The sequence below is a fragment of the Leucopleurus acutus genome (assembly GCF_964270905.1).
Source record: "Leucopleurus acutus genome assembly, chromosome: 3".
NCBI lineage: Eukaryota > Metazoa > Chordata > Mammalia > Artiodactyla > Delphinidae > Leucopleurus > Leucopleurus acutus.
Window position 1 is genome coordinate 149151707 of NC_139145.1, and position 16873 is coordinate 149168579.

Consider the following 16873-nt stretch of genomic DNA (forward strand, 5'->3'; position numbering starts at 1 on the left):
GACACTTGCTGTGAAATGTCTTTTAAAATAAGTGAGAGTATATTTAACATCACATAGTCATTATTTATTTTGTATGTTCTTTAGAGTTCCATATTTTTCCAAGATAAAATCTGACACCATTGGAACTACATTTAGGGATAATCTCACCTAGGGGAAAAAACTCAGCAAAGTAATGCTATAAACATCTTTACGTCAGGTAAAGCTTATTTAAAGGGTCTGCTTTTACATTTTGGATTCTTAATTAGAACTTCTAGCTCTGTGTGTGTGTTCCTGGGCACAAATCATACCTGTGCATGCATCCACACGTACGAAACAACGGCCCCCCTCCCGCAGAATAGCAGAGGTTGGGGGAAAAAAAAGGAAGAGACAAAGTTATAATGAGAACAGACGCTGCAAAAATAACACTGTGGCTTCTGCGGGATCCCATATTTATCCTCTCAGATGCTTCCAGAGCAAACATAGTCCATTTATAAATGAAAGGAGGATTTTGCTGTCAACCTAGAAGCTCCACCTGAGATCCGGGAAAGAAAGACCCCACCCTCATTCTTTTAGCCTCTCATGTCATTGCCTGCAGCAAACACACCTCCCCACACCACCTTAAAAATCAGTCTTGGTCTCTGAAAATGTGGACGTTGGCATCTACGCTCACTTTTGCAGTACAGGAAAGGAAAGCATTCAGTATCTAAATCTACTCAAGAAAGATGGATTCAACGTGGTCATTTTTCCAACCTCAACAATTATATCTGAAATGAGATTCAACTGAAATCAAATATTATATTTTCATGTACTCTAGTCTTAGAATGGCATACAGAGACTCTGCCTGTGTTACTCAGAATTGACCTGGGAACCACAGGAGAGGTGAAAAGGAAAAGTGAGTAGTTAGGAAGGAGATGTGCCTCCTCCCCCCACAGCCACCCATCTCCTAAGGGGTAAAGAATGCAGTGGAAAGAGCAAGAGGTTAATAATTAGGCACAGGTGGATTTGAATCTGGACTTCACCACACTTAAGTGTCTGACCACAAACAAATTGCACACACCCTCTGGTCCTGGGTTTTTTCGTCTTTCAAAGGGTAATAATTATTCCTACCTTCAAAGAGAACTTTTGTTATAATTAAATAAGAATATGTCTGTGAGAGATACTAACACAGCATCTGGCCCATGGTAGGTACTTAAGAACATTTAAGTACATTTTGACAGCTCTTCTGGTGGTCCTGAGCCCACCAGCACTCAGATCTATTCCTCACCCTTCCCCTCCTCTTCCTTTCTGTATTGCAGAAGGAATAACCCCTGCAGGCCATCTTCCCTGGCTTCCATATCACAGTTTGGGTTTGACCCATGGAAAGCGCTATGAAAGTTAGACAGCAAGGGGTACAGGGAGAATCCAAGGGATACCCCACCCCCTCCCCGGCCCCTGCCTTTGGTGGTTTCTCTCGCAGCAGCTGCATCTCCTTTCTTCTAGTAGACAGGCCCACCACGATTCCAGCTCTGGTCAGATGATCGCAGCCCTTTAGGAACAGTTAATACTACCTCCTTCCAGACAAGGGATGCTAATAGCTAACCTTTGCGTTAGCTCAAACATGATGGCCACGTGGCTTGTTTTGGCTCTCCACTTCTCCATTACTTGTGTAACTACTCCTTGCATTAGGCTCTGTGTTTCAGATACTCAAAGTAATTTCTGTTTTATTCTGGTGAGACCTCGACTGGTACAGTTGTTTTCCTCTTTCCTGAGCAGTGACAGTTGAGGGAGCAATATGAAGGTCAGAAACTTAGCCTACCTTGGATTTGTTTGATCCAGCAAACTCTTTCAATCCTCATTTTGACTTACCCATTACCTGCTTCCTGTATGTGATAATTATGACAATGATCTAATGATCTATGGAGAGGAAAAGGACCAAGAATCACCCACCAAGATCTAAGTGGGTGGTTTGAAGGGTACCATCGAACGGAAGAGCTAGTCAGTTTAGGTATTCGTCATCCTAGGGATCAGAGAGCAAGGCTTTACAACAGATAAAATAACTAATAGGCAACAGGCTAGAAACTTGATGTGCAGAGGAGGTGGAAAAGATTGGGAGCATTAGGTAGCTGGTGACAAACACTTGAGGGGCCTTCTATTCATTTCACTCTGGTGTCTGCTCAAATGACACCTCAGAGAAGCCTTCTCTGACCATCTAATCTAGACTAGTTTCATCACCATCACCACTAGTTTCTTTGCTTTTACTTCAAAGCACTTATGAATACTGGGTCTCACATTATACATTTATTTGTTTATCATCTACTGTCTGTGCTAGTAAGGAAGCCTCAGGAGGTCAAGGGCTTTCTTACATTAGTCCCTAAATGTCTAGAACCTAGCACTGTACCAGGCATATAGTAGGAAATCAGGAAACGTGTTCAGTAAATGAAAGAATGTGAGAACCCTGGGTGTATTGTATCTGAACCTGCCTTCTCCCCCACTACACACTCCCTACCTCAGCCGAGAGTATTCATTACCTGCTACTACCTATAAATTCCAAGTTAACCACCAGTAGGCCCTCTTTGTGCCCTAACAAAAAACGTGCAATGGTTCTTGAGTCTCAAGCAATGGTTTTTACCACTTCTAGGAGCCTCTTGAAAGCTGTTTACTTACCCCAGTTCACCTTGTTCTGCCTCTTTAGTTCTTAATGGGGTTTTTGCTTCCTAAATATCTCCCTGGACCTTTTCACCTATGCGTTGCCCATCTGTTTGCCTGGATACCTAGCTAGCCTCTGACTTAAGGTTTTTAAACTGGCCACAAACGCATTTATATGTCTTGACTTCTTACTATTGACCTGCTACCAACACCTCACTTAGGCCCCCAGCTCCTGGTTTTCCTTTCTAACATATACCCATGTTCCATGTATCCCAGTGCTGGCATGCTAAAATAAAGGGAGGAGGGGGAAGATTAATAGGGGAAAAATAGGAGATAGTGAAAATAAAACACCATCTGCTTTATCATTTTGTCTATGTTTACCAAGAGGACCTTGAGTTCTGATTTGTTTGAGCTGATGACTTAATACATAACCTTGAGGAAGGTTGTTTGACCTTGTGGTCTAGCTTGCCTCAGTGTAACTCTGGTATAAAGCAGAAAGCTCGATGCTAATGCTGAGCTGCACATTCCAAGAGGAGCCTCTAATCCTGGACTGATAAATAATAAGTAAAATTAGCCCTGCTAATCCCTAATTGCTGCAGGCTTTGGTGAGCTATTCATGCTGTTGAAGTAACACTTTTAAGTTCTTTTCTTAACAGTATTTTGAGCTTGGAAACAGCTTCGTTAGTCTCCCTATTTTATGGAGCTAATGTGCCTGTTGGTGGAATGGAAAAGGATTTGGTCTAAAAGTTAAGAAAACTAGATTCTGGTTCCAACTCTGCCACTTATTAGCTATGTGACTTTGGACATTTCACCTCTCTAGGGCTTAATGTCCCTATCTCTAAATGAAAGGTTTGGACTTAGATGATCTCTGAAATTATTTCAAGCTTTATAATACTGTGCAACTTAGAAAATAAGTAAAAGCACTGGTATATGTAGTGTTTTTGCCAAAATGACACTCAAAATAGTATCCTTGATTATGATATGGTGAAAGAAACCCGGGAGTCCCAGGGCTGTTGTTTTTAAGGATTCCCTTTTGCCTTCTTAGCTTCCATTCCTCTTCCTGTAAAAAATCAAGAGTTTGAGCAAGAATATATCTAAGCTCCCTTCTTTTTCTAAGATCTCGTGATTCCTGCGTTTCTATGACTATACAAAGGCTATCTGCCTGGCATATACACTAGGAACAAACTTTCACATCTTTGAAAACTGACAGCTATGAAATGGCACTTGGATTTGAGCAAGAGCGGCACAAAATCCCTTTCACCTTGATAAGTGCTTTTCTACCTAGTAAATTTCAGGATGAGAAAACATTATTTAATTATTCGTGATGATGGATGGGTAGACAGATAAATAAAACGAGGTAGAGATTTTACAATAAAAGGACAAGAAAAAAGAGGAGCAGCTAACATGAGTATGTGACTTAATGTGATCGCTGGTTTCAGACCATAAGCCAGATTTCATCTTTGATGAAAAGTGGTCCAAATAGATCCAATCTTCATTCTTGTTTTATTTCTCACATTTTCAAATTGTACCCATTCTCCAGAACTTGATCTGCTAGAGCCAGTATAGAGCCAATATCTCTAGCATTGATTGAAGGGCTTTTTTTTTTTAAACTAAACTGTCAATATTTTCCTCACAAGAGCCTCCCTATTAATTAACATTGAGAAGTGTTGATTTCTTCAATTTATTGTAAACTATTAATTAAAGTTAGATTATGAATCACAAGTGCTTAAAACCTATGATTCAAGTTTCTATTATTTTGCAATAAGGCAAATGACACTATGACAACAAAAGAAAAAAAGGGGGGAAGGGGAAGGTAGGGTTTTCTACTTCTTTCTTAACAAGAAAGCATGTGAATACCATTGCCTATCTTAAAGAAAGATTGTCATGGATAATTAAAAGGAAGGTATATGTAAAAGCACTTAGCACAGGTCCTGGAACACGGTAAGTGTTTAACAAATGTGATTCTCCTTCCTTCCTTTCTTCCTTCCACAAATTCCTAGACAATCTTCAAGATGATCCTTAATCCTGAAAGTTTAAATCTTCCCCACTCCATAATTCACTATGCCTCTGCTCTTTTAATAAACCCTAATAAATATCTCTATGCTTCATATACCTTTAGGGTGTTCATTTTATTTCTACTAGTGTCTAAACAGATGAAAGCTACAAGACATGCAGAGCCAAGACTCAGCATGCTTTAAGGATGCTGCCTTTCAGAGCTCTATTTTTAAATTGTGAGCTCTGAGAACACATTGTATACGGAAATGAGACTGAAGGCTTGTTCAGTCTTCCTCCCTTTTGGACCTTCCCCAACTCCTTCTAGGACAGTGAAGTTCCAAAGATGTGGGTGGAGATCAGCATCCTCTGTGGGACACACCTATGAAATCTGTTGTTGGACCCCCTGAGTTTTGGGCACAAACTGGCAGATTTAACAGATTTCTAACATCTCTCTATCCCTCACCTATACCAAAGATTACTGAGTTTCATTTTCTCAGTCACTGATTTATGCCTTACCAAGTTCTTTTTTTTTTAATGGTAACTAAAACTGTCCAAGACTGTACTTAGTCTATTTATGTGTATTGATTTGTGGTAACAATGTATTATACATTTAGTTTGTTTATTTATGCCCATCTTTTAAAAAAATTTTTAATGAAGTATAGTTGATTTACAATATCATGTATGTTTCAGGTGTACAGCACAGCAGATTCTTTTGCCCTATAGTTTATTACAGAATATTGAGAATAGTTCCCTGTGCTATACAGTAGGTCTGATTGCTTGTCTATTTTATACATAATAGTGTGTATATATTAATCCCAACCTCCTAATTTATCCCTCCCCTCACCCGCCTTTCCCCTTTGTATAGCTATCCTTTTTATCACAAAGGGTTGGGATGACTTTTAACAAAATATATGATAAATTTACAAGACAGAAAACCAGGGCCAGAGGAAGAGGAGAATGCAAACGTACCAGCCATAAGGGTCAGCGTGGTGGTTATGACTGAGCTTCACATTTAATTATGAACCCCTTTGTAGCCAGGGCCATAATTCTCATCAGAGAGGAAGAAGTAGATCAGTGTCTAAAAAATAGACAAAACTATTTTTAGTACTAAATTCTAAATAGAGTGGTACGTAGGTACGTAGGACTTTACATAAGTGATATTGAGCTATTTGTGAACCAAATCCTCAGTATATTTAAAGCAAATTAAGAAGTGGGTTTTGGCATGTGGGTATTTTAGTACGTATTCTCTTAAACATTAGTCACTTATTTAAAATGTTTCTGCTTGAAGTATGGTTTTTTCAAATGTATTAATCTCTCAATGACCAGAGCAAAAAGAAAACACATAGCTATTCTGCTAACTATTAACAAAATAAATAAAAATTTTGAATTACGCAATAAAATATGTTACTTGGAAAAAAAAGAAGTGAGTTTTGGATGACTATTTTGGTGATAAAGAAGTGAGTTTTGGATGACTATTTTGGTGATAACTCTCAATAAAATGCTCAAAGTGTAAGATTAAAGAACAAGTTGAAAATGAATGTGTGATAATTGGTGAAGACCGGTTCTGAAACTGTCTGGAAATGCAGTTGATCCAAGGCAAGAATGAAGGATACCTGGGGAAATGAACAGCCTATGTCTCTTAGATAGCCAACCCAGAACTCCACTTCTCACAACTCAGCTGCTAAAAGAAGATGTAAGAAATTACATTCTCATGTGATTGATATGAAAATAAAAAGAAATTATATTCTCAGACTAAGCTTAGGAGACTGGGCTTCCGCACTAGGAATGAATCCTTAAGTTTGGAAACTCAGTTGAACAGGTGCCTAACTCGTGCTTCAGTCTGAATTAAAGACCACCCCACCTCTATACAGGATTTGACTGTGTATGTATATGAAAGCATTAGATTAAGAATCTTCACAATAATCTGACTTTACTTAGCCACACTAGAATATGGTCTATTAAAGTAGATGTGTAAAATCTTTTTATTAATCTGGGCTTTCCATACACCTTCCCCTCTGAATCCCCTGTGTTGCTTCAGCAGGGGGCTTTTCTGACCCCTTGTACTAAAGATGGGCCTCCCTGATGCATGTCCCCCAGTCTACTACTCATTATACTTTTGTCATAATTGGTCATTTAATGTTTTTCCTCCCCTTCAGGCAGCAGAAGCATAGGAAATAAATCCACCTTTTTCATTACTGATATCCTTTTGTGTCTAGAATAGTGTCTGATTTATTATTGGCCTTCAAACTCCATTTGTTAAACGTGTGAATACATAGATAATGTTGCTATTTTTCAATGTTATTTCATAACTTTTATTAAATGCTCATTCTACCCATTAGGAGTGACCTCATGTGTGTATGTGGGATGTAATAGCAGGTAATAAGTATGGTAGTATTTAATCCTTAAACCACCCTACCAGAAACATATGGTTATTATCTCCATTTTACTAATGAGAAAACTGGGGCACCAAGAGGGTAAAGAACTCCCCAGGGTTGTACCATCGGTAAGCAGGGGAGCCGGGATTCACTCTCAGGACAGTCTGGCTCCAAATTCCACAATCCTAACTACCACATAATATAAGACCTATGACCAAATTACCTTTTAGGGCTTTAATAATTTCACCCTCTCACAGAGTACTCATCTCACTACACTCTTACTGACTTTCATTATTGGTGACTCGTTTAAACCTGATTTTCTTTGATAAAAAGTTGGGATTGAATATTGTTTCATTGTTTATTAGCTCTTTGTATTTCTTAAAGAAATTAGCACCTGTAAGTTTTCATTGATGGAGGTAAAGGAAAAAGAAGGACCAAGAAATAGACTTACCGTTCAGGGTGGACCAACCGGCCTAACTAACTAAACTAACTAGGGTGTTGCCCTTGGGGAGTAGGAGACATAGCAGGAAGGTACCATCAGCAAATGTCTCTGTTTTTAGAGTGGTCATTAATTTATCCTCCAAGCCAGTGTTCTTCAGACGGGAAAGGGGGAAGTGTTACTAATACCATCAAGACCACAAGTGTAAACCAAGACTATCCCAGGCAAACTGGCATGTAGAATCACCTTACCTACTTTTCACCTTACCAGACTGGTTCTAGTTCTGAAATATGGTGGCTGCTCCTGGTTACCCCAGACAGTTTTACTCAGCATATCCTGTGGGCCATGTTCATTCTGTTAACATTCCAGGCATATTGCACCACTATTTGAACCATCCTCTTCAATGTTTCCTCTTGGGAAACTACCCACCTATTCCAATGATGTTGCAATTGTTCAAAATATTTTTTTGTAATTTTGTTTGACATCACCTTCTGAACCATTAATGGCTTCTTTAGAAAGTCAATCTGAGCACGTCTTGTTAATCTTTTTATTCCACTTAGCTCCTTGCATGTAGAGTGACTCAATAAATATTCACTGACTTCAGTGAAATGGAATTAGATTCCAAAGCACAAAATTACCCTCAGAGAATGAAGATTCATTACTGTTGAGTCTATCCATTAGGCCACAACTTAGGAAAATAGACTAGAAAGAAGTATATGTTAACCACGCTTATCTCTAGGTTTTAGAATTAGAAGTAAAAATTCAGAAAACAATAAAAAACAGGACAAAAAATCAAAGCTTTCAGTATGAATATGTATTAGTTTTAAATTAAGAAAATTTTCATCTTATATTGTTTTTATATACTATACCTCAGGTAATTCTAAAGAAGAATTTCTCAAATATGTTACATAGTATTGCCATTTTGGGAATATGTGTACAACTTTCAGAGGTGATTACTTGGAAAGGGACAACACACATTTAGATGAGTACATTCTGTAATATTTGTTTAAAAAAATAATCCACTACTTTATAACCATGCTTCTGTTTTAGACATTTTCATGAATATAAGTCATGGCATGGATGCTATGAGGGACATGATTTTAAAAATAAGAGAAATAAACATTCAGGAAATAAGCAGATGACACTTAAGGTCAGGGCACATAGCCAGCTTCCTGGAGACTAGTCTCCAAAGCTGCGCTCTCCTCCAGTGCTGTGAAACAGAGCAGTGACCGTGGTTCATCTACGAGTTCTGCCTAGTGATAAGCAATGTGGACGTTTGCCCAGCCAGATATTTAGAGACTAAGAACAAGCATTATCATTCCAGTTTTATGGATTGAAATTAAAGCTTAAAAGTTCCAATAATTTGCCTCCGTTTAGTAGTGGAACAAGGGACTGTTGACCTTTCAGATCAGAGCATTGAGAGGGCATAGACAGAGACCCCACATCAATACACATATATTGCTGCCAACTGCATAACCAACTAAAACAGCCAGGTCTTCAACACAAACTGCCCATTAACCAAGAGCTAATTAAACAAAAACAGAGTTGTTATCACTCCCCGGTGGATGGAATGGTATATGGTAAGGGTGTTCTGAGCAAGAGAGTCCATGTCAGTAATGAGACTTTCTCTGAAGAACTTTCTTAAACTTGTTGATGGGAGAATGGGAAAGAGAAGAGTAGGAGGGCACCATGGCTGGTGGCTGAGAACTCAAGGCATCCAAAGAACAGTGATTTATGTTGAAGGAAGCCATTTTACCATTTACCCCCTGGAAGGGGGCCATGTTCAGAGCAGATATTCCCGTGTGACCGCTGCTTTCTCTGTGCGTGAATAGGGGGCTGGGCTGTAGCGAAGGTGGGGAGAGTGAGAAGCCAAAACTCGTTCCCCTGTCCTAGTGGAAAGGAGGAGCGTGCTGTCCATTGTAAAAAGAAAACATTATAAAGTGCCTGCTTATGTGCTGAAGTAATTTCTAATTACTGGAGTCAGGGAACGTGGTCTGGTGTGGTTAAAGGAGTGTGCCCAGCACCAGGACAGTGACCATTCTGTTCTCCTTTCTCGTCTTAGCCTCATCGTGTGACTGTCTGCAAGTCACCTAACCTCTTCCCTCCTCAGACTCCCAGCTACACCATTAGGGTAAAACTTCCCATTCATTCAGTACTTTGCATCTGGCATTCTCAAGCACTTTAAAACTTTAGGATAATTAATAGTATCCCTTTGAGGCTGGAAATTATTAATATGAAGATGATGATGCATTTAGTTGATGGTGGTCGGAGACACACAGACTTTAAGTGATTTCCCTCCAGGGCCTAGAATCCCTAAGTATGGGCAAGAGCTAACCTTGGGCTATCACCACTCAACCCCACACCCTCCCAGACCATGCCAGGAAACTCACAGGGTGCTTTGGGGATAAATGAGCTATTCAGCCTTTGGGGCAACTCAGATTAGGTGTTAAAGAAACACAAAGCATTTCTAATACAGGTGGGGGCTTTGTTTTCACAAAGCCGCATCAGTATTCCTAAACCCTTAGCTCACTGGGCAGAGCTCCTTCCTGGTCATCTCTGCACTAGAGACTGTCACGAGGACAGACTGTTGGAACAAGGCTGAATTACCACTCTCTCATTTTAGTTAACTTTTCTCTTTAAAAAATTACAACATACTCCTTGAAAAATAAGGTTTAAATAATCGGAAAGTACACAAAGTAAAGAATGACAGAGAGAAAAGAGAACATACTTCCGCCACACTTGTCCTAAACCCATCTCCAGCTACCCCTAGTCAAATTTACCAGTGCTAAACACTGTCCACTTTCTTGTTTGTCTTTCCAAGCAGTCACAAAAATTAAAAATAGATATTCAGGAGGCCATATAGTCTGACTGCCAACCCCATTATTTCCTAACTATACAACCATGGCCAAGTTCTTAAACTTCTCTGAGCTTCACTTTCTTTATGTGTAAAGTGGGAAAAATTATAATGCCTACTTCATAAGGTTATTTTAAAGACTAAATAATACCCACTTTGTACAGTTAAATAAATGTTACCTATTACTTGTAGGAATATATAAACTCCTCTATTTTACAAAATAGGATCATTTCAAGCATGAGTTTTTCCAAGTGGCTTTTTTCACACAACCTTCTGCCATAGTTAAAAGAATTTTTCCTCTTGTTGATTTGTAAAAATGGGGCAATATTAATAGTATTGACAGTCAGCCTGGCCCAGATACTAAGCAGCCAGTAAGAATACACTGGACCATCAGAGTAGATGCAAAAACAGCAGGCAAACAGCAATCAGAGAAGAAAAAGAAATAAAAGGAATCCACATCAGAAAAGAAAAAGTAAAGCTGTCACTGTTTGCAGATGACATGATACTATACACAGAGAATCCTAAAGATTCTACCAGAAAACTATGAGAGCTAATCAATGAATTTGGTAAAGTAGCAGGATACAAAATTAATGCACAGAAATCTCTTGCATTCCTATACACTAATGATGAAAAATTTGAAAGGGAATCTAAGTAAACACTACCAGTTACCATTGCAACAAAAAGAATAAAGTACTTAGGAATAAACCTACCTAAGGAGACAAAAGACTCGTATGCAGAAAACTATAAGACACTCATGAAAGAAATTAATGATACAAACAGATGGAGAGATATACCATGTTCTTGGATTGGAAGAATCAGCATTGTGAAAATGACTATACTATCCAAAGCAATCTACAGATTCAATGCAATCTCTATCAAGCTACCAATGGCATTTTTCACAGAACTAGAACAAAAAATGTCAAAATTTGTATGGAAACACAAAAGACCCCGAATAGCCAAAGCAATCTTGAGAAAGAAAAATGGAGCTGGAGGAATCAGACTCCCTGATTTCAGACTATACTACAAAGCTACAGTAATCAAGACAGTATGGTACTGGCACAAAAACAGAAATATAGATCAATGGAACAAGATAGAAAGCCTAGAGATAAACCCACGCACATATGGTCACCTTATCTTTGATAAAGGAGGCAAAAATATGCAATAGAGAAAAGACAGCCTCTTCATTAAGTGGTGCTGGGAAAACTGGACAGCTACATGTAAAAGAATGAAATAGAACACTACCTAACACCATACACAGAAATAAACTCAAAATGGATTAAAGACCTAAATATAAGGCCAGACACTATAAAACTCTTAGAGGAAAACATAGGCAGAACACTCTATGACATAAATCACAGCAGGATCCTTTTGACCCACCTCCTAGAGAAATGGAAATAAAATCAAAAACAAACAAATGGAACCTAATGAAACTTAAAAGCTTTTGCATAGCAAAGGAAACCATAAACAAGGCGAAAAGACAGCCCTCAGAATGGGAGAAAATATTTGTAAATGAAGCAACTGACAAAGGATTAATTTCCAAAATATACAAGCAGCTCATGCAGCTAAATATCAAAAAAATAAACAACCCAATCCAAAATGGGCAGAAGACCTAAATAAACATTTCTCCAAAGGAGATATACAGATTGCCAACAAACACACAGAAGGATGCTCAACATCACTAATCATCAGAGAAATGAAAATCAAACTACAATGAGGTATCACCTCACACCAGTCAGAATGACCATCATCAAAAAATCTACAAACAATAAATGCTGGAGAGGGTATGGAGAAAAGGGAACCCTCTTGCATTGTTGGTGGGAATGTAAATTGATACAGCTACTATGGAGAACAGTATGGAGGTTCCTTAAAAACTGAAAATAGAACTACCATACGACCCAGGAATCCCACTACTGGGCATATACCCTGAGAAAACCATAACTAAAAGAGTCATGTACCACAATGTTCATTGCAGCTCTGTTTACAGTAGCCAGGACATGTACACAGCCTAAATGGCCATCGACAGATGAATGAATAAAGAAGATGTGGCACATATATACAATGGAATATTACTCAGCCATAAAAAGAAACAAAACTGAGTTATTTGTAGTGAGGTGAATGGACCTAGAGTCTGTCATACAGAGTGAAGTAAGTCAGAAAGAGAAAAACAAATACTGTATGCTAACACATATATATGGAATCTAAAATAAAAAAATAAAATTGGTTCTGACGAACCTAGGGGCAGGACAGGAATAAAGATGCAGACGTAAAGAATAGACTTGAGGACAGGGGGAGGGGGACGTGTAAGATGGGACGAAGTGAGAGAGTGGCATGGACATATTTACACTTCCAAATGTAAAATAGATAGCTAGTGGGAAGCAGCCACATAGCACAGGGAGATCAGCTCAGTGCTTTGTGACCACCTAGAGGGGTGGGATAGGGAGGTTGGGAGGGAGACGCAAGAGGGAGGACATATGGGGATATATGTATATGTATAGCTGATTCACTTTGTTATAAAGCAGACACTAACACACCATTGTAAAGCAATTATGCTCCGATAAAGATGTTAAAAAAAAAAAAAAAACAGCAGGCAAAACAGCAGGTAGATACCAGCTAAATATCACCAATATCTGGGGGGAACAACTTCTCTCTTCTGTTTAAACCATCTCTTCAGTTTCTTTAGAATGTTTCATCATTTTTAATAGTGCTTTGAAAAACACTCATATACTTTGTTCATTGATTTCTTATTTAATTGCTTTGTGTCAAGGAATATGCTCTATATGACTTCTATCCTCGAAAATTAGTTAAGAATTATTTGGTCCCAGTACATGGTCAAAGTTTTTGAAAATGTTTCATGTGTGCTTTGAAAGGATGCATATTCCAGTTGTGGATGCATGTTTTTTATATGCCCATATAATCAAGTTTTTTATATTGTGGTGTTCTAATTTCTGTTACTTCACTGAGTTTTGTTGCTTGTTCTGTCAATTATGGAGAGTGGTATATTTGAAATTTTCCATAATGATTACTGATTCTTCCATTTTTCTTGTTTGTTTTGTCAGTTTGGGTGGAAGTTTCACTAAATGGTAATTTCCAGTTTCCTATATAGGTAATTCAAAGTCTGCTACTACCTCCTCATAAATTATTTGGCTCAGTTTTGCCTATATTGTGGTTCATAAGGTAATAATAGTATTCCTAGTTACTTTATATGCCACATGGTTGAACCTTAAAAAAAATTCCAGTAAACTGTTCACTTATTTAATATGTATTAGAAAAAAATAGAAAAACAGCACATCAAACCCAAGATTTCATGGACTTATTGCTTAAAATTAAACCAAAGTTATTTTATTTTTTAAAAAGACAGTCAATTTAAAGAAAAATATTTAGTATATAAGGTTACAGATTACACTAGAATGTGGCAAATATATTGAAGGATAGTTCACAAAATACAGGTTTGAGAGACCTTGAACCAAGCAATAAATTAAAGTGTTACACAACAAGGAGCATGTCTTTAAATTGCTGGACTCTGCACACTGTGGGCAGACAGTAAATATAGTGACACCCCCTAATAATGCTATAATAGGGATGGGGACTAATGCCAGATTACAGACAAATAATGGTCTTAAAGTCTTGACTTATCTCTACCTGACTTTTTTGCAGAAACTATTCCAAGTATTTTCTAGATGTACTTAACTGTGCTTTTTCAAGAGATAACATTTATCTTGAATATACTTATATGTTTAAAAATCTTGCTTTACTTATTTAATTAATTGTCTGAAACCACCAAGGTTTTATTATTTTTTTTGAAATATAGTTGACATACAATATTATGTTAGTTTCAGGTGTGATGCACAGTGATTTGACATTTGCATACACTATAAAATGATCACCACAGTAAGTCTAGCACCATCTGTCCCCATACAAAACTACTACAATATTATTGACTGTATTACTTATACTGTATATTAGGTGGATACAAAAGTGAGGAGTTTGGTTGAAGTTTGGGGATCATTTGTGGATGTTAACTTGCCCTTCTTAAGGCCACTGACACAAGCAATAGAGCATTGCCAAGAGTTTGATAATTTTAACTGAAGAGGGTTTTGGCTACAGTTCTCTAATAGTAACACAACTTATAATCTGTATAGTCTTTACAGGTTGCAAAGCACTTTCACAGACACTGATTAATTTAATCTTCACACAACCTTCCGAAGTAGGTAGAGTGTTGTTATACAAAGTGTGAGGATGCCCTGGGAGGATTGTAATTTAGATCTTTTGAAGTCAGAGAATTATCTTTTAGGAAGTTTAAAGCAGCCAGTGCATTTCAGGAGAAAATGGATTTTATCTTTAGGGAAGGTCCTCCTTTTGTTCTGGGAGAGATTGTTTTTGTCAAGCAGATATAAGGCAGTACCTTATAGACAGTTCTCTGGAAAGCCTGCTGGATTGAAATGTTAAGAATTTCGTTTTAAGGAATCAGACTATACTACAAAGCTACAGTAATCAAGACAATATGCTACTGGCACAAAAACAGAAATATAGATCGATGGAACAGGATAGAAAGCCCAGATATAAACCCATGTAGCTATGGTCAACTAATCTATGACAAAGGAGACAAGGATATACAATGGAGAAAAGATAGTCTCTTCAATAAAAAGACAGTCTCTTCAATAAGTGGTGCTGGGAAAACGGGACAGCTATATGTGAAAGCATGAAATTAGAACACTCCCTAATACCATACACAAAAATAAACTCCAAATGGATTAAAGACCTAAATGTAAGACTGGACACTATAAAACTCTTAGAGGAAAACATAGGAAGAACACTCTTGGACATAAATCACAGCAAGATCTTTTTTTTTTTTTTTTTGCAGTACGCGGACCTCTCACCATTGTGGTCTCTCCCGCTGCGGAGCACAGGCTCCGGACGCACAGGCTCAGCGGCCATGGCCCACGGGCCCAGCCGCTCTGCAGCACGTGGGATCCTCCCGGACTGGGGCACGAATCCGCGCCCCCTGCATTGGCAGGCAGACTCCCAACCACTGCGCCACCAGGGAAGCCCACAAGATTTTTTTCGACCCACCTCCTAGAGTAATGGAAATAAAAACAAAAACAAACAAATGGGACCTAATGAAACTTAAAAGCTTTTGCACAGCAAAGGAAACCATAAACAAGACAAAAAGACAGCCCTCAGAATGGGAGAAAATATTTGCAAACGAAGCAACTGACAAAGGATTAATCTCCAAAATATACAAGCAGCTCATGCAGTGCAATATTAAAAGAACAACCAAGCCAATCCAAAAATGGGCAGAAGACCTAAATAGACATTTCTCCATAGAAGCCATACAGATGGCCAAGAAGCACATGAAAAGCTGCTCACCATCACTAATGATTAGAGAAATGCAAATCAAAACTACAATGAGGTATCACCTCACACCAGTTAGAATGGGCATCATCAGAAAATCTACAAACAACAAATGCTGGAGAGGGTGTGGAGAAAAGGGAACCCTCTTGCACTGTTGGTAGGAATGTAAATTGATACATTCACTATGGACAACAGTGTGGAGGTTCCTTAAAACACTAAAAATAGAATTACCATATGACCCAGCAATCCACTACTGGGTGCATACCCAGAGAAAACCATAATTCAAAAAGGCACATGCACCCCATTGTTCATTGCAGCACTATTTACAATAGGCAGGTCATGGAAGCAGCCTAAATGCCCATCGACAGATGAATGGATAAGGAAGAGGTGGTACATATATACAATGGAATATTACTCAGCCATAAAAAGGAACCAAATTGGGTCATTTGTAGAGACATGGATGGACCTAGAGTCTGTCATACAGAGTGAAGTAAGTCATAAAGAGAAAAACAAATATTGTATATTAATGCATATATGTGGAACCTAGAAAAATGGTACAGATGAACTGGTTTGCAGGGCAGAAATAGAGACACAGATGTAGAGAACAAACGTATGGACACCAAGGGGGAAAAGTGGCAGGGGTGGGGTGGGGAGGGGAAGAATTGGGCAATTCTGATTGACACATATACACTGATGTGTATAAAATGGATAACTAATAAGAACCTGCTATATAAAAAAATAAATAAAATAAAATTCAAAAAAAAAAAGATGTTAAAAAAAAAAGAATCTACCTGCCAATGCAGGGGACACAGGTTTGATCCCTGGTCTGGAAAGATCCCACATGCCACGGAGCAACTAAGCCTGTGAGCCACAACTACTGAGCCCATGTGCCACAACAATTGAAGCCCAAACACGTAGAGCCTGTGCTCCGCAACAAGAGAAGCCACCATAATGAGAAGACCATGCACTGCAATGAAGAGTAGCCCCTGCTCTCCAGAACTAGAGGAAGCCCAAGTGCAGCAACGAAGACACAATGCAGCCATTAATTAATTAATTAATTAATTGATTTTTTAAAAAGTATTTTGTTTTATAATGTAAAATAAGTCTACTAACTGGGACTTCCCTGGCGGTACAGTGGTTAAGACTCTGCTCTTCCACTTCAGAGGGCATGGGTTCAATCCCTGGTCTGGGAACTGAAGAGCCAGCATGTCAAAAATAATTAATTAATTAAAATAAAATAGAGACGTTTAAAAA